The sequence below is a fragment of the Tupaia chinensis genome, unplaced genomic scaffold (assembly GCF_000334495.1).
Source record: "Tupaia chinensis unplaced genomic scaffold, TupChi_1.0 Scaffold000097_1, whole genome shotgun sequence".
Taxonomy (NCBI): domain Eukaryota; kingdom Metazoa; phylum Chordata; class Mammalia; order Scandentia; family Tupaiidae; genus Tupaia; species Tupaia belangeri.
Genome location: NW_006159559.1, coordinates 6049283 through 6074858, shown reverse-complemented (window position 1 = coordinate 6074858; position 25576 = coordinate 6049283). Strand labels below are relative to the sequence as shown.

The window sequence follows — 25576 nt, the reverse complement described above, 5'->3', positions numbered from 1 at the left end:
TTTCCTCTTCTGACAGGGACAGCAGTCCAATCAGATTAGAGTCTTACCTCTAACCCCATTTAATCCTAATTGCCTCCTCCAAAGTCCTATTTCCAAATACAATCACATTGGGGGTTAAGACTTCAACATGTAAATCTTGGGATGATGTAGTTTATAATATTGGCTACTTTTAGATGTATTATATAGGTGGAATTATTCAGTTTTATCTTTTAGTGACTAGCTTATTTCATTTGGCCTGTTGTCCTCAAGGTTTATTCATGTGGATTGATAGTGTAGGCCAGGGCTTATATCCTTAAAAAAAAAAAAAAAAAAAAAAAAAAAGAGTGAGAATGGATGCCTAAACAAAAGGGAGAGAGAGATTTTGACAGGGTCTCATCTTTATTATCTTGCTTCATACAGCTATGAGCTCAGGTATATGCTAGCATCACGCCTGACCATAGGGCTAGGAATTGAACCCAGGTCGCCCATGCAGCCTTTGCCACCATGCATCAGCACCTTCCTGTATTAAGGCTGAATACCATTCTATTATATGTATATGTCATATTTTATCTATGTTCATTTGTTTCCACCTCTTGACTGTTGTGAGTAGTGCTGTTATGTACATTGATGCACAAATATCTTTTAGAGACCCCACTTTCACTTTTTTTGGATATATATAAATACCTAGAAGTGGAATTGCTGGATCATATGGTTGTTCCAGCTTGAATTTTTAGAGGAACTCCCATACTGTTTTGCATAGTGATTGCAGCATTTTATAAAGCTACTAATAGTGTACAACAAGCATGTCAGTTACTCCACATCTTTGCCAACATTTGATATTGTTTGTGTGAGTGTGTGTGTGTGTGTTTACTAGTATAGCCATCCTATAGTTATGAGGTTATATTGGGGTTTTAATTTGCATTTCTCTGATGATTAGTGATACTGAGCTTTTTTCTTTTTTTTTTTTTTTTGATCTGTTTATTAGGCTTTTGTATATCATCTTTGAAGAAATGTCTGTTAAAATCCTTTGCCCATCTTTTAGTCAGGTCATTTGTTTTTCTACTCTTAAGGTGTAGGAGTATTGTATTTACTCTGTATATGAATCCCTTATCAGATAATTTGCAAATTTTTCTTCTGTTTCCTAGACTCTTTGTTGATTATGACTTTTGATGCACAAAAGTGTTTAAATTTGATATAATCCCATTTATCTGTTTTTGCATGTGCTTTTGGTGTCATATTTAAGAAATCATTGCCAGACTCTGCTTATTTTTTTTTTTCTGCTTATTGCCAGAGGTAGTTAGTGCTTGCCAGAAAAAAAAAAAAGAAAGAGAAAGAGAGAAAGGAGCCATCCTCTGGTAGGATGAGATCACATTGAAATCTCTTTCCTCCATTTTTTCATCCCATCAGGGATGGGCAGACACACATATGCGCCTGTCATGTTTCAAGAATATAGGGCTAGATTCGACCCATAGTTGGCCACGTGAGATCTGGCTCCATATACACAGTGTGTAACCCCTGTGCTACAGGGCCAGCCTGAAGCTCGGCTTAAAAATCTGCACCTGATGCCACAGAGACTGTCACTACCTGAAATACTTTGGAAATAAAATCAAGTGATTTTGAAGCGATTTAGAGGCATTTATTCTTTGGTTGTCAAAAACATAAACTGAATGTTAATTTATGCTAATCTTACTTTTAGCAGAATATATAATATCTATTATTTAGTAAGTGTGGAAATTGCTAAAACATTCTATGTTAACTTATTTGAATAGTGTGTGATTACAATGCTATAAAAATGAATAAGTGAGTGAATGAATTAATTAATTAGCGTCAGTCACCAGTTCCTAAAAAGCTCTTTCATTAAACTGTCTCAAGTAATGTTTATTCTGCTTCCCATATAGATGTCACAAGATGATATTGCCAGTGCATTCCAATTAGGTATATTGACTTTGCAGGGTAGGATAAACTTAAACCTCAGATATAAATGTCCAAGTCTTACAGTGTATAAATATAAATGAGGAAACTGAGGACCAAATAGAGAAATAACTTTGGTCAGTCAGTTTGTTAATGATAGAGCCAGAATTAGAGGCAGCTGTCCTGATGCTTTTTCATTATATCGTGTAGTCTCGCAACATAAAATTTTAGGAGGTCTGAAAATACCACTATAAATGTATATTTTTCATCAAGAAAAATTCCCCTGGTAGTTTAGAATGTGTCAGCAATTTGATTACTTCCTAAAATATACTGCCTACCATACTATATTCAGTGAATATTTATGTATCTTAATGTGTAACATCAGTAACAGAATCTTTTGATTTATAATATGTTCATATCTGATATTGTAGATCAGAATTTAAGGGTAAACATGTGATTTTTTTTTTCTTCCCCAGAAGTCCAATGCCTTAGTTTCTTAGCATAGAAATTCATTGAATGGAAATTACTCCAAAAATACAGGAAAATAATCATGTGCCTATGGGAATATAAAAATGTTTCTTTGGAGATTATTTTTCACTTATTTGTCTGCTAGTACTGTATTATCACCAAAATTTTCCCGTATGGAGACCATCCTTCATTATTAAGCAAGTTCAACACACACTTCTTCATTCATAATTGGAAAACATACCTCTTTTGGACTGTAAGTATAATGACCTAAACTAAAACTTATTTTATTTGGTATTCCTATACTATCTGTGAATCCATTTGTAATCATTTAAGAAGAGACAGCGAATAAAACCATGACATATAATAAAGGTAAGCTTTTCCCTCAAAGATTCCAGGTTTCCTAGGAAAAGCAATTCCTCTCTTGGTATGGCTTCTTTGAGGAGAATCTGATTTCCTTGTTCTGATGAAAGAATATGAGACAAGTAGAGTCATGACTTGTGAAGGTAAAAAGAAGGAGGGAACTGGGATTAGATAGAGAGGAGGGAAATAGGACAAAATTTTCATTTTTCTATGTTTTTAAATCTTATGTAAGATATTTCTGAGTCAGACCAGAAGTAGTTGTCTCAACCTTTCAGAAAAGTTCGGGTTTTGTTTTTCTTTTGTTGTTTTCTACTGTATTTGGTATTTTTGTTGGTAGGGTGCTCTCATAGGCTGAGGCTGGTGATGGAGTAGGTAGTTCACAGAGATGCTCCTATTTATCTGCTTGGAATGTTAGTCTATCCTCAAGAGCTTTTTTTTAAAAAAAGAAAAGGTTCCACACCTGAAAAAAATTTTCACAGAGAGCTACTGTTCTCTGTGATATGTGCTTCATCGTGTTATGCTTGAATCTACTGGGTCAAGGCAAAGTTACGCTTTCAAAAATAATTAGGACATCAAGAGATAGTCCTAATTGTTAAAATAGTCTTAAAACAAACAAACGAACAAACAAACAAGAAGATTAGGCTGAGATCTGCATCCCAGAAACTCTCATCCAAAGTTACCAAAAATTAATCTGCTGATTTCTCGAATATGACAGGTCTTCAGATATTCAGATAACCTGACACTCTCTCCTGAGGTTTGTTCAAACCAAACATCCTCACATGGAATGGCTTCAAGCTTTCTTTTCCCTGTACAGTCTCTATTTTTTTTTTTTTTTGCCTTATTAACATTTTGAAAGCTCATAAGATATTGCCCCAGTATTCTGTCAGCTGTGCCTAGACAGGGTAAATTAAGAGAAAATAAAACTAGATGTATGTCCACAAGGATGTTGTAGGTAATTCACAGTAGATGTAAAGGGAAGAAAGTATTTTCAGCAGATCTGAACAGAAGCTAGATTTCCATTAAATATTGACATTAAACAAAATGTTTTCATCTTAACTCTTGGAGAAAGTAATTTAAATTCATTCAACAAATACTTATTAAATGCATACTACCATGTAGATATTGAGCTAAAAGAGACCTATGCTTGGTATCATAGACTTAATTACAATCTGGGGGGGAAGGTGAATAAATGCAAAGTTGCCACCTGGTCAGTGCTGTGACAAAAAGCAATGTGGTACTGTGAGATCAATCATAGGGAGGCCAACTAGGTCATGACAAGAGTCCATGGAAAATCAGTGCTCGACTGCTATTAAAGGATGAAAAGAAATTAACTGTGTGCGAGTACCTAGGCAAGGGGAAAAGCAATGTGAAAGGACTTGGGGGTGGAAGGGAACAGTGAATACAAGGGATGTGGCAGTAACGGAGAGTAAGAAACTGGGATAGGGCAGAGTGGAGCCAGGCCAATTCAGGGTCCTAAAGGGCACTTCAAAAATATTATCTTCATGTTTATCCTAAGAACAATAAGAACCTACTGAGCAGGGTCAGCAGGTAGTAGGGTGGTTACAGGAGTGGATCCCACATGGCTGACTCTGCTGTTCAAGTCCTAGACCCAGTGGTTTGAAAATCATACCAGGCATGTGTGTATGTTCCCAAAATCCCAAGAGAAGAATGGAGAAGGAATTGTGACATGGCCATCCCCCTAGGGGGTTGATTTCTCACTTTCCCTCTCTCTCAGTCTCTCTCCAGTGAATGTACATGTCATATGGCAAAAATCCATGCAGAAGAAAGGGAAATGCTTTAATTTATGCTTCAGAAAGTTATTCTGGCAACCTCTAGAGAACAGTTGATATGGGTAGATCAGATAGGAAGCTATTGTAGTAGCCCATGAGGAATTACTATACTTGGACCTGGATGATCTAAACTGAGATAGATTGGAGTGATACGTAGTGAGTAAGTACAGTGTTCAGTGGCTGACTGGATCTAGAGAGTGACTCAGTATTGATTGGGATAAATAACATCAGAAGAAGGTCACATTTTAGAAGATCATGTAGTTCATTTTTAAACATGTTGTGTTTGAGTTATGTCTGAATTATTTTAAGAGGAAATAGCAAGTAGAAAGTTAATATATAGACCTGGGATTCAGATGAGAGGTTTGGGTTGGATTTGTAAATTTGTGAGTCATCTGCATTTGGTTATAATTGAACTCAAGAGCCCGAGTAGTATTGTTTAGAGAGAATGGAGGAATGAGCAGTGAAGAACTACGTATTTATGGGCAGATAAAGGAGAATGAGTCAGGAAAAGAGAGAGAAGAGTGATTAGAGCGGTAGGAGCAAAGTAACACAATACTGTTTCATAGAAACTAAGGGGAAAATGCTTTAAGAAAGAGATGGTCAGATGCTGTTGAGAGGTCAGGTAAGATGTTGAATGGAAAATGTGCATTTGATTTTAGATCATGTAGGTCATTCGTGACTTTAGCAGGGATTGTCTTGTCAAGCTGGGAGCTGAAACAGAATGGGTAAGCAGTGAATGTGAGGTATATGGATAGTGACAAAAAGCAGGGGCGACATTTCAAGAAGTTTGGCTGTGAAGGGCAGGAGAGATAGGAAGGGAATAAGGAACTAGCTGAAGGTAGGCAGCTAGGGTTAGACTCCCTTGAGTCTATTTAAAAGCATGCAGGGAATATACTAGTGAAAAGTCGATTCTATATATAAGAAAGAAGGAAGAATGAAAAGGTAAAATTGTTGTACAAGAGAAGAGGGGCTGGTATGTCAGGGCTGCTAGAGAAACATCATCCATCCCCTTAGGAACAGGGATGGCTTTCCTTTTGTAAGAAGGGGAAGAGATCAAGATTGAAGTGCATGGAACAAGTTTGCATAGTATATTTGGGGAAGATGTAAGATTTGTCCTCCAATAGCCTCTATTTTATCTGTAAATAGGAGTTAAAGGGGAAAAGGCACAGGAGAGAAACGGGTAGGAGTACTGGACAGTTGGTTTGCAGAGAACGGAAAAGATTTAAAATAATCGTTTGAAGAGAAGGGGAGGATGATGACCAAAGATAAATGGGATTGGTGTTCATTGTTGATTGCCCACTTGAAGTCTGTGATCATAAATTGATGGTGATATTTCTTTCGTATAATATACCTTTCCCTGGTATCTACTGAGTGCCAGCACAGAGAAAGCAGTTAGTTGGGCTCATCAGGGTTAACGTTTTATTGTCTCCATGCAAAGAGTATTATATTACTCTCATGTTATTAAAATAATGAACTGCAGAGTCTGTGTGGCCTATTTTAATGAATGTTAAGAGTTGGGAAAGGATTATAACTTCTGATCGTTTACTTAAACTTAGCTGTGGTATAGGGAGGATTTAGCTTTTACTTACATATCTGAAGCATCTCAAAATGTTATTTTTTAAAATATAAAATATTACTGATGGAAAATAATCTCTTTAAAATATATTAAGGGGTCCAACCCACGATATGGTGGTTAAGGTAGCTTGATCCCATGTGGCTAACTGCACAGTTCGAGTCCTGGACCCAGTGGCTTGAAAACATGCCACGTGTGTGTGCATGCATCCCCAAAATCCAAAAACGAGGGATAAGTGGAGGATAAAAGGTTACTGGAGTGACCATACCCCATGGGGGGGAGGTGCTTTCTCATCCCTACCCTGTGTCTCTGGTGAGCACATATGCCCTCTGGGAGCATTTTAAAAAGTAATAAATAAAATAAATTAAAGAAAATTCTAGTCCCTTAATGAAGTTTCAGCATTTATTCAAATAAATGCTTTGAGTTAAACTTTTTTCAAGGTTTTCCATATGGTTTTTTGTAATCCTGTTTTGTACAGAAATGTATTGGCCTCATCTGGAATAACAAGTAGTAAGAAAAAGATGCATGATCTTTAGCGTCTGACAGAATTTTAGCTTGACAAGTGTCCAGTACAGCAACTGCAATGTTCTTTGTTGGTTCGGCTTTCATTCTAGACATTGGGGTTGAAAAAGGAACTTTGGGGGCCAGCAGGTGGCATGCTGGTTAGGGTGCTGGGCTCCCACATGACTGACCACAGTTTAAGTCCCAGACCTGGTGGCTTGAGAAATCACACTGGGTGCATATGCATACGTGCCCAAAATGCTGAGAGAAGAATGTAGGAGATGTTGTGGTGTGATCAACCCCCTCACCCTTCCTCTTCCCAGCAGTGATTTCTCACTTTTCCTCTTGCTGTCACTGTCTCTGTCTCTCTCTGGTGAGTGCGCTTGTCCTCTAGCAAAAACAAAACAGAAAAAATAAAGGGGGAAAAAAAAAGGAACTTTAGATTTTAAGGTCAGCTAGAGTAGAGGGAAGAAGTAAGTTTAAGTATCAACTAGAGATTTTTTTTTTTTTTTATCCCGCTGGCTGTAAGAGCCCTCCAGGCACATACACCTCTATGGAAAACCAAGATAAATTGGACATTCATTATTAGAGTTCTCATTGTTAAGTATTGCTGTTACTGTAACAACCACTGTGGGTGCAAGTGCTTGTCTGAGGGATCTAGGCAGGGCCTGAGGCCAAAGGCCTCAAGCAATGTTGCCGGCCTTCATGGAGCACCCTCTGTATTACTGTACCGTATCAGCTTCCAGATCCTTATTCTTGCCATTTTCTCTCCATGTCAGAGAAAAATTGTCTTCCCAACTTAAAAGGAAAAAAAATTCCTATTCCCCAGGTAAATGATAAAGGCATTCTTCTTGTAAAATTATTTCACACATTATAGGATAAAGCTCAAATTCTCATGACTACCATGTCCAACTCCAGTTCCCTCTATACAGGTTACCACTGTAACCAGGATGCTGTATCTTGCCAGACCTTTATTTAAGTATACATACATGTTAACATATATGCCCTTAGAAGTACACTTAGAGGACCAGCAGGTGGTGTGGTAATTAATGTGGCTGGATTCCCAAATAACTGACCATGGTTTGAGTCCTGTATCCAGTGGCTTGCAAATCACACCAGGCACATTTGTATGTATGCCCAAAATCCCAAGAGAAGGGATTTTATCCTCCACTTATCCCTCATTTTTGGATTTTGAGGATACAGTATGACCATTCCCACAGGTGGTGATTTCTCACTTTCCCTCTTTCTATCTCTCTCCTGGCTGGTGAGCACATGTGCCCTGTGGCAAAAACCTGAAGACAAAACCAAATAAAACAAACCCAGAAGTATGCTTAGAAATATTTTGTGTTCTCTCTTCCTTTTTTTTTTTGAACAGAAATAATATCAAATGCCATAGTATCCTTTACAGTTCATTTTTTCATGCGTTACATCTTCTTAGTACCTATAGAGGTATCTCTCTTTTGTTGTTGTTGCCAAAAGCCACATAATATGCTCATGAGAGAGAACAGTGAGCAAGCAAGCACCCCCGCTCTAGGGCCTGGTGACACCACTGTCCTTTTTTCCTCCATTTCTCTATCCTGTCAGGGTCCTGGTAATACATGTGCATTGTTTTTCAAGCCTCAAGGGCAGGATTCAAACCACTGTTGCAGGGGGAGGAACCAGGTTCCCTCTGCATGGTTTGCTCCTGTACTGTGGGACTGGCCTAGAGGCATCTCATTTTTAAACTGTAGCATAATACTTCACAATGTAGGTATTTCATGATTTATTTAGTCATTTTAGTATAATGATTTTTTATTTAATGTTTTCTGATACTTCCTTGGTCAAAATTAAGAAACCAATGTTAGTTGTTACTGCTAACTAAATGTGGGGGCTTATTCACATTTCATCTGATCTTCTACTAATGTCCTTTTCTGTTCCAGGATCCAGCCCATCATACCGAAGTTGTCGTGTCTTCTTTGCCTCCCCTACTCCATGATAGTCTTTATTTTTCTGGACTTAAACAATTTTGAGGAATACTTGTTAGGCATTTTGTAGAATATCCCTTAATATTTTATTTTATTTTTCCATATTAGATTGGTTTTTATGAGTTTTAGATACCATTATCAGGATTTTCATAAGACATCACTGGCAGTTATCTTGATTACTTGGCTAAGGTAGTCTTAGCCAGTATTTTTCCTTATAAGGCTGTTGTCTTAGCTTGATATCCTACTGACTTCTCAAATATACCCAAGTATAGAAGAAACCATTAAAAATCATGGCAAATATGTTTCTTCTTATTTATACTCAATCAATGGCATCATGAATTTCCTAGTTACCCAGGTCTGTAATTATTTCCCACTTTCTCCTCATCTAACCAGTTATGATTCATGTCCATTTGGCTTTTAAAATCTTTTCATCTATTCCCTTTTTTTTGAGAGAGGATTTTGTATGTGTGTGTGCTATAGGGTGTGTGCACTCACCAGAGACATAGAGAGAGAGAGAGAGAGACAGAAAGCGAGAAATCACCCCCCAGGGGGGATGGCCACGCTGCAATCCCTTCTCCTCCACCCTCCTCTTGGGAAGAATTTTAAGCTGCCGAATCTGGAACTTGAACCAGAGTCTAATGATGTAAACTTCACGCCACCTGCTGGTCCCTCATCTATTCTTTTCTATTGTCTTTCTCATTGCATCACCCTATTTTAAGTATCTACTGCTATTCATGTGGTGTTTAGATGTATCTGTACAATATTTCTAAATTCTAGTACAGCCTACATTCTGCAGCGAGACTTGTCATCCCAATTATATCCCCTTCTTCCTTTTGATTATCCCAAATCTTTTAACTCTTTGGATTAGTGTTTGAGGTCTTCTACAGCCTGGCCCCTAGTTAACTACTCCAGCCCTGCTTTTTTTATTTCTTTCTTATGCTGGTCCATGTCCATTCTGGATGAAGCAGCTTCTCAAATATTCATTCATCTCATGGGTCATATGCAGTTCAGTATGTTTTCTAAGAGTATGTAACTACCCAAAGACTCGAAGCTTTCCATTTCAAGTAGTATCTATATTATTTTTGTAATATTTCTATAAGAAAGGGATTGATACTGAGATTGATGTCTTTGGTTATAAGCATTCTTACACAGGTAAGATCTTTATTAACAGACCTGTGGAAAAAACTGCTTCTAAGTTCATGGCTAATGAACTGTTCCTCATATCTTTGCGAATTATAAGTAAATACGTACATACATAGAAACTTATTTTAGGCCCTGTGGATTTTGTTCTTACTCTTATTCCCTTAGCATCTGTTTTTTCTCCCATTGTTTTTCTTCTGTTAGCACCATAAAATAATGATACCTTTACTGGCACAGTGGCTTAACCTTATTAATTTTATCACAGTGTTTGTTTCTAAATCCACAAGGCCAAAAGGGGGAGATTGGTCAGCTTAATCATAGGGACAAGCCTGGAGTTCAGTATTATATCCCAGAATTTAATCAGGAAGATTGAACGACAACAGAAGATAAAATACATGAGACTGAATTGGTGAAATAGAATTTTATGCCTTGACTAAAACATTGCTGAATTTCTTCTAGGCTTTGTTTTTCTGGTTTTAAGGATTTGTGTCCTGTCTTGAGATGTCTATAAGTTCATGTACCTGCCATTTGAACAGAATCCTACCCTGTTTCCTGACTTTAAGTTTTAAGCAAAGTTCCTTAGGATTTCTTTTATTTAACTTAAAACTGCTTTTCTTGAAATTACCAGCTGAACTTGCTATTGAAACTAGTTAGATTATTTAAGAAATTGTGTGATCAATACAATGTGGGGGGGGAGGAATGGAAGACAACTGTAGACACCAGAGAGAGTATGAGAAGAGAATGGGAAAGGACAGAGGGTCAGAAATAGGGGTAATTATATATATTACTAGAAATAGAAAATTTTTGACGATAATATGAATGATTAAGCCACCATACAGTATGTTCTGGATGGGAAATCACATTTTGTATGCTGTGATGATGTGCTTAGGGAATGAATGTAAATTAATTAAGTTTAAAAACAAACCTTAAAACTGTTTTTCTTGAAACTAAAAAGAAAAAAAAGCATTAAAAATACCTATTTGATGACTGCAGTAAGATACATAGCCCCAGCTAGGTGCTACTTTATAGTATGTTAATTCTACTCACTGAGGTTTATGCCTAAAGTCAGATTTGTGTTTGCTATTCAAAACGTTTAGATTAATTAAGATATTTAGTGAATCAATAAAATGTGGGGGGGGGAAGGCATAGAAAGTAACCATAGATACCAGAGACAGTGTGGGAGGAGGGTGGGACTTGGCAGAGGGTGAGAGGGAATCAAGGATGGGGAAAAAAGGCAAAATATACAGGAAACAAGAAACAGAAAATGATTTGTTGACAATAACACTATGTCGATGTGCTTGATTGAGCCAATATACGGTGTATTCCGGATGGAAAATCTCATTTTGTATGTTGTAATGATGGACAGCGAATGAATATAGATAAATAAATTTAAATTAAAAAGTAAAATAAAATAAAAACAAAAAACAACAACAACAACAACAAAAAAAATAAACAAGAAAAAAAAGAAGCTAAGTTTTTCAAGTTAACTCTAAAAAGTTATTCTCAGCCATACTTGAGATTTCTGAATAGAAGTGTCCCTGGACACAAGTAAGTTTTTATTTGTTTGTTTTGTTTTTGTTTTTTTTTAAGTTTATTTATTTCTCCCATTAGCAAGCAAGAGAGGAAAAGCCTCAGTGGGGTCCAAATCCCATGATTTATCCCCAGCTTTAGACAGCCCTGATCACGGGCATGCATGTCTTAGCAGGGAGGTCACCAGATGTGAACGCAGAACCTTCCCATGTGGGTCAGCCTCACAGAGCATTGCATTTCACGGCTGCACCTCTGCCTGGCTCCTAAACAAGGTTTATAATGACACTACAGGCTGCCACTCCTGCTTTTCTTTTCCTTGGAGATGATGTTTTGTGTTTTCTGTGCATTTATGTGCTCGTTCTTAATAAGTTTAATCTAAATCCTCTCCCCTTTAAAGTCTTTAAGGATAAATATTCTGGTGTTAATGATCTAGTAGTAATGTTAACTTTCATTGATTGAACTTCTTTTTAATCATGCATCAGATTAGTACTAAGCTTTTTTTTTTCTTTTATTTTGGAGAGTTTTTTGCTATAGGGTGCGTGCGCTCACCAGAAAGACGGAGACAGAGAGACAGAAAGTGAGAAATCATCCCCCTCCCCCCCAGGAGGGATGGCCACGTCGCAATCCCTTCTCCATCCTCGTCTTAGGATCTTGGGCACGCGCACACACACGCGCCCAGTGTGAGTTTAAGCTACCGGGTCTAGGACTCTAACTGTGGTCGATTACATGGGAGTACAATGACATAGCCATTACGCTAACTGCTGGTTTCATATACTAAGCTTTTTAATACAATACTGTATATCATCGAATCCCTTAACACCTTTGTGGGGAAGTACTGTGGTTAGTATCACTTATAGAATTTAAGGTTACTTAACCACTGAGGCACAGTTAAGACACAGTAAACTCAGAATTAAAAATCCAATGTCTTCAAAGCCCTTGGTCATGTCTGCCACATGTCCTTTTTGTGCCAGCATGTACAGACTGTCATCTGAAACCACTGCCTATGAAGCAGAAGTAATGGTAGGAACAGATTTATTGATTAAGATCTGCTTTAAGACTTCAGATTTATGCTATCAAGACTCCTGTTAAGCCCACTCTTTATCTACTTAACAAAGCCTGAACTTGATTACTGCTTCTAAGCCTAATTTTAATATCTATCCTTTTGGTCCCCCTTAGTTACAAACATCAGTTAATTGACCCAGGGCTCATCTTGGTTTATTTCTCTATTATCATCTACCCACGAATGACGTTAAACCATCTTGACCCTTTGGGGCTGACCACCTTGTCCTTCTTTTCCTCATGACTCATATCCTGGCCTTCTTTGCAAATACTGTATTTTTTCTGTATTCCCCATTTTGGGTTCTCATTTATGCTTCCTCCTTTATTTGGTTTCTCTGGGCTTCTTTGGACCTAATTCAAATAATTACTCATATGGTACTCCACCCTCTTCACAGGGGGGATAACTGTTTGAGTTATTGTATAGTCTCTGGACACAGCTTCGCTTACCATACCAGCCTCTTTACCTTGTTGATGAAACCATGTGGTTGATCTGTGTTTAAACACTACTGCAACAAAAATAGATCTTTGGAGTAGAGAGATTGCTTAGAAATGCCTCTTCTTAGCAAAATTCTTAACAGTTTTTCAAATAATTACAGATATATTCAAATTATTAGTTTACATATAACTCAGAAGATGTGTTCTAAAAGGGTAGAGGAGGAAAGAAGGTGAAGAGAGAACTATCATCTGCATGCAGCTCATACTTCCATTGGGAAATTTAGTTTCTCCTACATTATTCTCTCTTCCCTAAAGAATGCAGCTCTTTTAACAGGTACAGACTAACTACAGATCGTATTTCTTTACCTTGGAGACATGACCTATAAAGGTTGAGAGCGTCCATCTGACATCTAGGAATACTTACATAAATTCTCTGTGCATGTTTGCACTGAAATCTATTGAAATGAAATAAAACATATTAAAAATTTTAACTTAATGACTTTTTAACATGAAGATCTTACTTTTTTATTGATGCACTAAGGGACTTTTTCAGATGATGCTAATTAACGTTAATGTGATTTCTATATCTAATTCTCTGTAACTGTATTGATTATGCCTGGAAGCTCTACCTCCTGAGGCTGTGTATTTGGCAGGTTTATAGATATGTAGAGCGTGAGTAAGAAACCTTAAGGGAAATTTTTGAAAAATTGGAGAATTTGGCATATACTCTAGGGAAGACAGTTTTTTCAGCTAGTCTTGAAGGTAAATCTTAACTGGTTAGGGATTACTATGCTTATTTTATTCTTTTTTGAAATTTTTTGAAGTGATTAATCTATCTTACCAATAAATTTATCCTTTTTGTCTTTTCATATAAAATCTTATATAGGTAAAATTTTGGAGAGGAGAATTTACTCAAACTGTAGGAACATAGCTTACACATCTTCAAGCATTTTTTAATTTATAGTTTAATTCATTAGTGAAAGTTAAATAACTACAGGATTTATTTAGGTACTTATAAAATTGTTTGCTACCAAACTCACAAGGTTATTACAAAAAAACAACTTGATCTCTAACTAATTCCATGTATTAATGAGTCAGCCCCAGCATTGGGTTACTTGAAGGTGTATGATTTTTTTTTTCCACAAGTTTTAGGGTAGATGCTCTCACCAGAGAGTGAAAGTGAGAAGACATCTCCCATGAGGGATAGCCACATCAAAATCCCTCCGTCTTCATTCCTCCTGGGATTTTGGACCTGTATGCACATGTACTTAGCATGATTTTCAAGCTGCTGGGTCTAGTACTTGAACTACAGTTAGTCATGTGGGAATCCAGCACCATAGCCACCATGCCACCTGTGTGTGGTGATTTTAAAAACATGTTAAAAAATTCTTTGATGTTTCTTTCTTTAAGAAGTAGAGCAATTTTCTCTCTTTCTCTCTCGTGCACTGGTCTCCAGGCCAGTACAAAGCATATGTGACAGAATATGAATTCTGAGGGTAGGTCACGAAAGACACAATGAGTCACCTGTTCTGTGGGACTCCACTGCAGGCGTGAGGACACTGGGGCCTATGGAGCACATACATGGTGAGGGACTGAGGCCTCTTGCCAATAGCCATGCGAGTATACCATCTTAGAAGCAGATCCTCAACCCTTCTCCAGCCTTAGGCGACTACAGCTTTTGTTAGCATCTTGACTGACGCCTTATGAGAGATTCTGAATCACAGCCACTCAACTCAGTGGTTTTTCGATTCTTGTCCCATAGAAAATGAAATGTTTGCTGTTTTAAGCCACCAAGTTTTTGGGTAGTTGATAATATATCAATAGATTACTAATTTAATATCTATGACAGAAACCTGGAATCCTTGAGCATATAGTCTTCATGCCCAGCAAATTTCAGGGTATCAGGGAACTCTATAAAATTGCATAAAATTACATGTTTATATTTACATATGTGCATTTTTCTTGGCAAGTATTTGTATCTTTTACCAGTTTCTTTTAATACTTTTTTTTTTGAGAGGTTTTTGCTATAGGGCGCGTGAGCTCGCCAGACAGAGAGAGACAGAGAGATAGAAAGCGAGAAATCACCCCCTGGGGGGATGGCCACGCCGCAATCCCTTCTCCTCCATTCTCCTCTTGGGATCTTGGGCATGCACGCACACACGCCCGGCATGAGTTTAACCCACTGGGTCTGGGACTTGAACCGCAGTCGACTATGTGGGAGTCCAACAACATAGCCATTACACTAACTGCTGGTCCCTCTTTTACCAGTTTCTAAAGGGAGCCCTTAATCTCTGAAAGGCTACAAATTTTGTACTATGTGTTTTATTCAGAGGAAACCGATTAATAAGGGTCAGAGGATTAGATAGACAAGTTTCTTAGAAGGAGTTTTTAGATATAAGTAATTGATGTGTATTTATTAATGAAGACTGGAATTGAACTGGACTGTAAAAAAGTGAAAAGCACTCACATAGGCATATGGGACAGTTTCCTTTCAAAATGTACTTCATTGCTGGGAACCAGCAGTTAGCGTAATGGCTAGGTCGCTGGACTCCCACGTAGTCGACCGCGGTTCGTGTCCCGGACCCGGTGGCTTAAAACTCACGCCGGGCGCGTGTGTGTGCGTGCCCAAGATCCCGAGAGGAGAATGGAGGAGAAGGGATTGCGGCGTGACCATCCCCCCTGGGGGGGATTTCTCGCTTTCTGTCTCTATGTCTCTCTCTGTCTGTCTGGCGAGCGCACGCGCCCTACAGTGAAAATCTCTCCCCCAAAAAAAAAAAAAAATGTACTTGATTGCTTTAGATTAGGGATGGGCAAATTAGAGGCAGCAAGATCTATCCAGGACTTTCTCCTGCTTTTATAATTTTATTGAAATGCAGTCACACCTATTTGTACACATATGTCCATGCTTGCGTTTGCCATGCAACTGCAAAGCTGAGTAGTTTTGACAGATGTCTTACAAACAGATAGTAAAACATTTACTCTCTAACCCTGTATGAAAATCTATTCTGAAATTTTTAATTTTTTTCTTAATGAAATAAAAAGAGACTTATTTGAACCAAAGTTTAGGATGAGTTGTCTGGGTGATGTAGACTCCTAGTTGCCCAGAAATGTGCTCACTCAACTTTTCTGATCATTTACTTCTAAGTTCTGAGATGAGGTTGGCATTCTTATGGCAGAGGAGCAGTAACTAAAATGCATCTTTCTGATAAGTGAATGCAGTGCATGCCATGCAGCAGGCTATCTTACAGGTGTGTGATACATTAGCATAATTGCTGCCGTGGTCTGTGGAAGTGGCTATCTGGATAGCCTCCTAGAGAAATGAGATTTGTAGTGTAGAGAGCAGAGGTTGATGGCACTGGACCAAAGGTGAACACCCCAGGGCCCTGTGAACCGCTAACAGTTAAGTAGGAAGGCCTGCTCATGTTTGTTACTGTAAAGGAGCTCATTTCCTTTGTATTTGTCTCTACTCCACATTATTCTTTTCTGCCCAAAGAATCTTATAAACATGATATATAAATGACCCATGTGTAATTTTGAAATAAGATGCTTGAGGACTAGATTCTAGTTTATACCCTTTCTAATTTTACCATTGTATAGTATAAAGTCTCTGTTACTAAGTTACCAATTGATTCTTCTAGATAAAAGTGATAGTTGCTCTGAGTATTTGGCTTTATTCTTGAACATCAGGTCTGATTCCGATTCTGGGTTTTTTTAAGTTAATCTTTTGGTAACAGCTGGTTTTGTCTTATACTTTGGATTCCAATACGCTAAACATTTATATTTTAATATCAACAACCTTTCTCCAACTTCAACTATGGCTAGTTTAGAAAAAGTCCAAGGAGGAAATGGCACCTAGTAGATCATGTCAGTGATTTGTATTGTCAGTGGTGTTTCTGCAGACTGTCAGTGACTGCCCAGCTGCTTGGCTCAGGCCTGATGTCCGATATATTCCTCATGTGAGCACTGGCTAATGGCCTCAGCAGGGAAGAGCAGTCAGCCAGTTTATGCATCTGTATGCAAAATTAATTGTTAGAGTACTGTCTTTATTACTGGTTATGTCAATGAGAGAATGTTTGTTTTCTCGTATCTTTTACTTCACTGAAGGGGTCAGTCTTTCAGAGAACTCTGGCTAATTTCCTGAGAGTTTAATCAAATTTATCATTTAATTAACATTTTAGGGACTGTTTTGAATACACAGAAAAGTTAGAGAACAATGTAATGAACGTTTCTTTTTATTACTCTCTCATTTTTAATAAACCTTACCATATTGCCAAATTTGATGTTTACACAGTGTTTGGATGGATAGGTAGAGAGATAGTTTTAAAAGATGAAGCATTAACACAGAGTTATCTCTAAATTGATTCTTGTTTATCCTTCCCAGAAGAAATCAGATTTCTGAAATTTGGTGTTTATTATTGCCATACATACTTTTATAAGTAATACTATAATACTGTTAATTGCCATGCATACTTTTACTAAATATAAGTATTAAAATTATATACTGTTAATATACATGTTTTTAAATGCTATGTGAATGGTATTGTTTTGTATGTACTCTTTTGCAACTTGCTTTTTATTTAACTTCATGTTTTTAGGGCTTTTCATATTGATAAATGTATTTTATTAATTAATTTTTAAAGACTGTAAAATATTCCTTTTTCAGACTACCACAATTTACTTAACTGTTGTCTTATCAATGGACATTTAAGTCCTGTCAGATATTAAGTATATTATTAAGCTAATATGATTCAGGTGGTATGATACTGACTTATGAACAGATCATTGGACCACAACAGAAATAGACCTGCTTTCATATATCAATATAATAATAAAGATAGCCTCTCAAGACAGTTAAATGTAAACTTATAATAATTAGTATCAGGATGCCATAAATTAGGATAGATAAAGGAAAAAGTAAAATTTTACCCTGCATCTTATACTGAGATCTGTTGTAAAGTTGATTAGAGGTTATTATTATTTTTTAATTTTAGATTAGATGTTTAATAAAGAAACCATGAGCTGGCACCTAGCAGAGTAGTTATGTACTGTGTGAGGGAAGCTGGATCCCATATGGCTGACTGCAGTTCGAATCTTAGCCCCAATAACTTGAAAAACACACCAGGCACTGGTGCATGTGTGCCCAAATCCTGATGGGATGTAGAAATGGAGGGAAGGGATTGTGGCATGATCACATTCCACTGGAGGAGGGAGTAGTTTCTCTCTTTCTGACAAATGGATGTGCCCTCTGACAGTTTTTTTTTTTTTTAAAAGAAACCATAAATGTATTAAAAGAAAATATGGGTGAATTCTTCCATTACCTTGGAGTGAAGAAAACTGTTCTAACAATGACTCAAAATTTAGAAACAATAAGGGGAAAGACTGATGCATTTGATTACATAGGAAAAAATAAAATTGTTTTGTACACAAAGTGTCATAAATAAAGTAAAAAATGAATATAACCATAATAAACTCTTTGTAACTTCAACCACAGACCAAGTTATGAATATAACTGTGAAAAACTCTTTGTAACTTCAACCACAGACCAAGGCTGATATTCCTAATATATAAAAATCTACAAAGCTACAAAGAAGAATAAGTATAACAACCCTATAGAAAAATGAAGTACAAAGATTCAAAGATACTTCATAGGAAATGAAATGCAAAGAGCTCTTAGGCATATAAAAAGGTGTGCAAACTAATTCCTAATATAAAAAATGCAAATAAAACTTGCTTTAGTTTTATTAGATTGACAAAAATCCAAACATTGGACAATATATTCTGTTAGTGAAACTGTGGGAAGTGGGAAATCTCATACATTGCTGGAAAATGCAAAATGGTATAATTCTTATCTAGGGAAAGTGGCAAAATAACATGTGCATTTACTTTTTGATAGAACAATCCCATTTTTACAACTTTATTTCAAAAACACATGGCCAAAAATTAAAGGATAGATGTATAAGACTGTTATTCATCTCAGCATCGTTTGCAAAGTGAATGAACGAAGAAGTGACTCATTCAAACAACCCAAACAAATGTCCATCAGTTGGGAGCTGTATAAATTATAATATATTCTTGTAATTAAGAAGCAATACAACTATAAAAAGAAATGACAAATATCAACTGTACACTAATGTGTCAAAGAAAAGAGTGTATAATAGGCTATCATTGAAGAGTGATAAAAATGTACTTCCTTATAATTTTAAAAAGTCAAAAGATAAACCATAAAATTTAATAAAACAGCTTATGAAAGGAAGAAATAAGGGTGGACAAAAGAAAGATAGAAATTAGAATTTTAAAAACCTATCTAATTTCATTGATTTGACTTTGGAATTAGTACTTATTTTATATAATTGTAAGACAAAATATGATTTAAAAACCATCCCTAAAACTTTAAAGCAAATGGGAAAAAAAATGACCATAAGTGCAAACATGTTTAGATTCTTGAGTTTATAATAATACTGAAGAACGAAAACAAAAAAGAAATTGTGTTGGTCATTACCATAGGAAATGCAATGAAAGTGCTAATGAACTCTCTCTCTCTCTCTTTTAACTAGAAGTGAGGAAAATCAAGCATTTATCCCTCTTTTCTTTCTATGATCTATACATCAGAGTAACCAAATACATTATGAGAAGAAGTTTCTTTTTATAGAAGGATTCCAGCTAAATGAAAAAGAAACCATAGAACTAGGATATCAATGTTTCCTGAACCATCATGAAATAATGGAACTTAGCGATTTTTGCCTATGTATACTGACTTCACAGTTAGAGAAATGGGAATCGAAGGAGTGGATTTGAGTCTTCTGGGAGACCATGAGTGTGTCATTTAACCTTTTGAACTTCAGTTTACTTCTCTGTAAAACAGAAACAATAAAATTCCATTTCACACTGTTAGGAAGACTAAATGCTATTTGTCAAAGAGTTGGGTTACATTATTCGCCACTGGTGATGAACATCAAGGTTGGTCATTTTAATAAATTGGTCACTAAGTTGAAAAAAACAACTGGAATAGTGGACTCACTCATATGAGTCACTGCTGGAGGATGTGGGGAGTAATATGTAGCTTAGAGAAGAATTAGGAGGAAGGGTTAGATGTGTCAGGTATTTTCTGAAAGGCTTAGGTTCTAAAGATTAGGTTTCACTCAGTAGAGAGAACTTCCTTGTAATGAGTCTCCTGTTGCTGAACTTTTCTACACAGTGACCGCAAAGGCCCATGTTAGGAATATTAGAGAGGAGCAAAATCCCTCTCAGGTCAGTTTCTATTCTGAGGCTTTATCGTGAAAATCTAGCCCATTTTCAGAGTTGGGTAGAGATTCCCGGTTATTGGCTCAAAAGCCTGAGATAGTCCTATGGAGGGGTAAAAACCACACATGATCCATAAACTTGAAAAATACTTAATTGGAAAAGTGTTTGCACATCGATGTTTATTGTGGCATTTTTCATGATTGCTAAGTCATGGAAACAACCCAAATGCCCACGAACTGATGAATGGTTAGAAAAACTGTGGCACATATACTCAATGGAATACTATTTATCCATAAAAAACAACAAAACCCTGGCTTTTGACAGGAAGTGGATGAGTATGGAAGACTTACTGGTGAGTGAAGCAAGTCATGCTATGAAGGAGAGGCATTGTATGTCCCCACTTAATATATACTGAGTGTCTGCACTCTGTGACTGAAACTAATTGTCTAAAGGATATAGAAACACAGTATATAGATGTAAATACCAAATATAGTGTGTGTGAAAAAGGAGGGTCTGAAGAAAGACATTTGGGGGAGGGACAGGGAGGCAAAGCATTAATGGCACAAAGAGGTGTGGTATTATCTGTTGAAGATATTTCGTAGTTTTATCAACAGTACTAGGGAGAAATGTTCACCTGTTTAAATATCCATTTTGTAAGACAAATAATAATGTGATTGAATGTATGGAAGAAAATGAAATGAAAAAAAATTTAAATTAAAGGAAAAAGAAAAAGAAAAATGTATTTTTCAAGATGTTTATTAAGCACTTACAATATAGCAAGCCCATGTGCTAGGCACTGAGGTGTTGCCATCGCTAATGATCTAATGATCTGTTTGTAAGATCCTGTTCTGTTTGCAGTGGTTCTCTAGCCATTTAAATAGGCAATACTGTGTCAGTCTGCTCCTGTAAGGGAGATGATACAAAGTTAACATGGCCCATTACTTATATTCATGTTATTCCAACTGATTTAGTTTCTAGTTTTATTGGAACTTTCCTGCATAGATTTTAATTCTCCTGGGTAGAGTCAAAATGTGTGGAAATGACCTCCTAAAAAGAGAAAACAGATCACCAAGTACAAAATATGTTTTTGCATCCTAGGCTCCAAGGATAAAATATGTGGTTAGATGAGTAATGAATGTATCACAACTTTAATGCTATTTAAACATACGGATGGGTGCGTCGTGTGTATTTTGGATATTTAAAATTGAGATTTTTGTTTGAACAGTGTCTTTCATTTGGTGTACTTCATGGTGATTTATCATAATAGACTGCTTTAAATCATTTGAAATAGCGAGACATTGGAATTTTAACAATAACTTCCCCAAGGCTAGAGAAGTCAGCAGGAACTGCTAGGTAGACATTTTTTTTTTTTCAAACTCATATGCAAGTGTAAATCTTTTATGAAGCTGCTTTAACGAGGCCCTTTGGGATTTAGGGTTATTTATCTAAGCTCTTATTAAAAATGAAAACTTTTCTATGTTTAGTCCTGTAAAGCAAAACCGATTCTAACAATACTGTAAGCTGGAAGAATGAATACTATTCTGCAGGCCGACTCAGAAATACAGTTTGGAGACTTTGGGGCTAATGTCTTGGGCACTCACATTGTAATCATAGGGTAGTGACAGCAGAGCTAGTATTTCAAAGTCTTCTTTAATTAAGAAAATTTAGCTCTATTATGCTTGTAATTTAGAGTTTGACATGATTTATTAAAATGACTTCCAATCCTGGAACTGAGCCTGTTTCACAGAGCACTCTGAGGTTTCCATTAGAGTCAGCTTGCCTCAGGACTGTATTGCCTTGTACAAGGTCCATGAGCATCTTTTCATTTATGCTATCTACACTTGTGGATGTATCTTTGGCCTCTGCCCTCCCCCACGGAGAAAGGGGCATGGGGGAGAGGTTGTCTGAAATTTATGTGTTGTAATCACTCTATACATTTTCTCACAGAACACCTGGAGTTGCTGCAGGAAAAATTCTGTAATTTTGACATGTGTTCAGCTTCTTTGTAGGTATTCTCAGGTTTGCTGAGTCTGGGTCCCGCAGTAAATCTATTATTAGACACTGAGAGTTAAGGCTTTAAATGATCTGTAATGTAGTACAGTTATGGGGAGTGAAGACATTTTGAGGGGAAAAAGCAATTGTTACAAAATCAGAGCCAAGATTTCTCACAGACTTTAAGAGCTTAAAAGAATCAGTTTAGCTTGGTTCTGTCCTGTCCAGTTAGCAAAGATTTTAAGATGAGAAGGTGAGTGAATAGATAGAGGAGGTGGGTGGATAGCAAAGTTGGACAGCAAGATAGAGTCAAGTAATCATTATTGATAATATTATTATTGATAAATAGGTTTCTATGGTAGAGAATAAGCACAGGAAATTGGACAGACATATCTGAGAGATATCATGGTGACGGGTGTAGAATTTTGAAGACATTTACTTATCAAATGACCAAAAATGGAAACTGTGCCAGAGAGCATTTTTGGATTTGTTTTGTTTTGTTTTGTTTTGTTTTTAGGGGAGAAGGGAGGAAGTAAAGGAGATAGAGAAGAAAGGGGAAGGCAGAGAGGAAGAGAGAGAGATTTTTGACAAGGTCTCTTTATGTCACCTGTCCCAGCCTCCTAGTTGGCTAGGACCACAGGCATGCACCACTACACCTGCTTTGAGTTTGGCCAGGACCTGAACCCAGGCCTCACATGTGGCTCCCACCATAGTATGTCCGTATCTTCCCATTTGTACCACAATGGCTATGCCCATTTTGGGGGGATTATATATATAGAGACAGAGAGATAGAAAGCGAGAAATCACCCCCCAGGGGGGATGGCCACACCGCAATCCCTTTTCCTTCATTCTCCTCTTGGGATCTTGGGCACGCATGCACACGCGCCAGGCGTGAGTTTAAGCCACCGGGTCTGGGACTCGAACCGTGGTCGACTATGTGGCAGTCCAGCGACATAGCCATTACGCTAACTGCTAGCCCCGGGGGGAATATTTTTAAGGGTCTTATGTCAGCAGTTAAACTTAACAGAACTGATATAAGTCTTGGAAACAGTATTCGATTTTGTGGAGTCTGGGGATTTCCGAGCTGCTATCTCTGTTTCAGAGGAAGTGAAAATACTTCCAAGATAATAGAGAGAGGAGTGAGCGTAAAGCATACTGGTAATATTTCTAAGGAGGGAAGTACCAAACCACCAGTTAGCAACTACGGTTTAGCATGAAGGGCTGACACCAAGAGAAATGAGCGTGGCAGAAATACTGTGTGAAGGTCAGAGGTAGAGGCAATACAAGTATAAACACTTAAATAGGTTGGGAAATGTCAGAATGAACTTAGGTTTAAGAACTTCTATTTGAAGGAATCTCAAAGCAGTTGCAAATAAGAAGCAAACTGCACGCACATTTGGGTTTTAACTCTTCAACTTGAGCAGCTGTTTTAACAGTGGAGTTGCTAGGCACTATCAGGAATAGAATATTTTAATTTTGGAGAAACCCAACTGTTAAAACAGCTGTTTGGTCTGATTAGACTTAAGCTGGCTCTGATTTGTTTGTAAGACCCAATGGGATCATAATATCAGGCAGATAGGCTATTATTTTAATTTTATATCTACTAAGTATTTCTTCATAATAAAAATGTATGAATGGACGTTAGGTTGGACTCTTGAGTTTCTGAAGCCACTGCTTTATTCTCTGGTTCGTTCTGACAAGTTGCTAAGGCAAATAACACAGGCTTTTACCTTGTTGCTAATTAATGGAAATTACCTAAAATCAATAAATTTGCCTTATGTTCTTTGAATGTGAACTTTTTTTCTTGGCACTTAAAAAGGGGGGGGGGTGCCTAGTTCTATTAACATCCCTCTGTTCTCTCTTTCTCTTTCTTTTTTAATTAGTTTGCTATAAGGTTATGTGTGCTCATTGGAGAAAGGCAGAAAGAGAGAGTGAGAAATCATACCCCGGGAAGGATGGCCATGCCATAATCCCTTCTCTTTCATTCTCTTCTCAGGATTTTGGGGACTCATGCACATACCATTGAGTCTGGGACTCAAACCACTCAGTCAACCATGTGGAATCTAGATGCCTTAACCTCCATGCTACCTGCTAGCCCTGCTCTTCTGTTAATAATAGATAATATACTTACTTAAGTTACTTTAAGTAGTTAGTCCTTTGTATTTTTTTTTTGCATTCTTTGTTAATCTAAGTAACAATTTCTAATAGCAACCACCAAATCTGTCAATATATAGTAACACATTTTTAATACCTCAAACAAAATGAGTGATACTGACAGTGATAAACATCTTGAATTTCAGGGCCAGTGCCATAGTTCAGGGGTTAAACACAGTGCATAGGGAGCCAGATCTCATATAGCTGAGCAGGATTCAAATCCCAGCCCCTGCAACTTGAGAAAACTTGCTAGGCCTATGTGCGTGCATGTCCCAAACCCTGCTGCGATGGAGAAATGGAAGTAAAAGGATTGCAGTGTGACCATTCCCCACTGAGGTGCTTTCTCTCTCTCTCTCTCTCTCTCTCTCTCTCTCTCTCTCTCTCTTTCTCACCACAGCATAGGGAGCCAGATCTCATATAGCTGAGCAGGATTCAAATCCCAGCCCCTGCAACTTGAGAAAACTTGCTAGGCATATGTGCGTGCATGTCCCAAACCCTGCTGCGATGGAGAAATGGAAGTAAAAGGATTGCAGTGTGACCATTCCCCACTGAGGTGCTTTCTCTCTCTCTCTCTCTCTCTCTCTCTCTCTCTCTCTCTCTCTCTCTCACACACACACACACACACACACACACACACACACACCATCTCACATGAGTACATGTGTCCACTGTCAATTAAAAAAGAATGTTAAATTTCAAATTTAGCATAGGAAGTACCTTTTTCTCATAGAAAAGTCTACTAATTAGGCTAGTTTGGGGCAAATTATCTTAATCTAAATAAAGCTTTAAATTGCTTGTTAAAATGATTTGATTAATTGCTTATGTAAAAACTGTGTTTTACTTGCTATGTTAATACATAAATACTTCTTTTCAAATATTTTCAAAATAAAGTACTTTCACTTTTGTATGCATTTTAAAACTCTTTTCTTAACTTCAGCGAGCCATTGTTACCTTTCCCACAGAACAATGTTTCTTTGCTATTATCAGGTTTATCATACCCCTTAATTTTTCAGAATTCTCAGTCCAATACTAGTTGGTTCATCAGGTATATAAGTATGCTGAGTTCTGCAAATTTACCACCTGTTCTCTCCTTTCCGTCCATCTTATATAAAGACAAAGTGAGTAAGTTGACTACTGTGAAGTCACAGGGCCCAGCTTCCTTTCTGATTTCACAGATCACAGCCAATTGTTTCTACCTCCCCTCAGGAGAGTTCTTCTGGATTTAGTCACTGCCTTTCCTTTAACGTTCTCTCATACAGAGAGCAGAACTTTATGAGTGGATAAGGTCTTCAGACACCCCTGATGCTTTCACCACTATTTCTTTTCCTTCCTTCCTTCCTTCCTTCCTTCCTTCCTTCCTTCCTTCCTTCCTTCCTTCCTTCCTTTTCTTTCTTTCTTTCTTTCTTTCTTTCTTTCTTTCTTTCTTTCTTTCTTTCTTTCTTTCTTTCTTTCTTTCTTTCTTTCTTTCTTTCTTTCTT

At 37.2% G+C, this 25576-nt stretch overlaps 1 protein-coding gene and 1 long non-coding RNA gene across 6 annotated transcripts in view; one reads left to right on the top strand and one right to left on the bottom strand.

Annotated features, from left to right (window-relative positions):
- Positions 1-25576, top strand: part of UBE3D (ubiquitin protein ligase E3D) — a 148168-nt gene that overhangs the window by 56850 nt on the left and 65742 nt on the right. The window lies entirely within an intron of this gene.
- LOC102486255 (uncharacterized) overlaps positions 20765-25576 on the bottom strand; it is a 36693-nt gene continuing 31881 nt past the window's right edge. Inside the window, exon 3 of the long non-coding RNA XR_333815.1 lies at positions 20765-20855. This is a non-coding gene — a long non-coding RNA (uncharacterized LOC102486255). The remainder of the gene's footprint in view (positions 20856-25576) is intronic.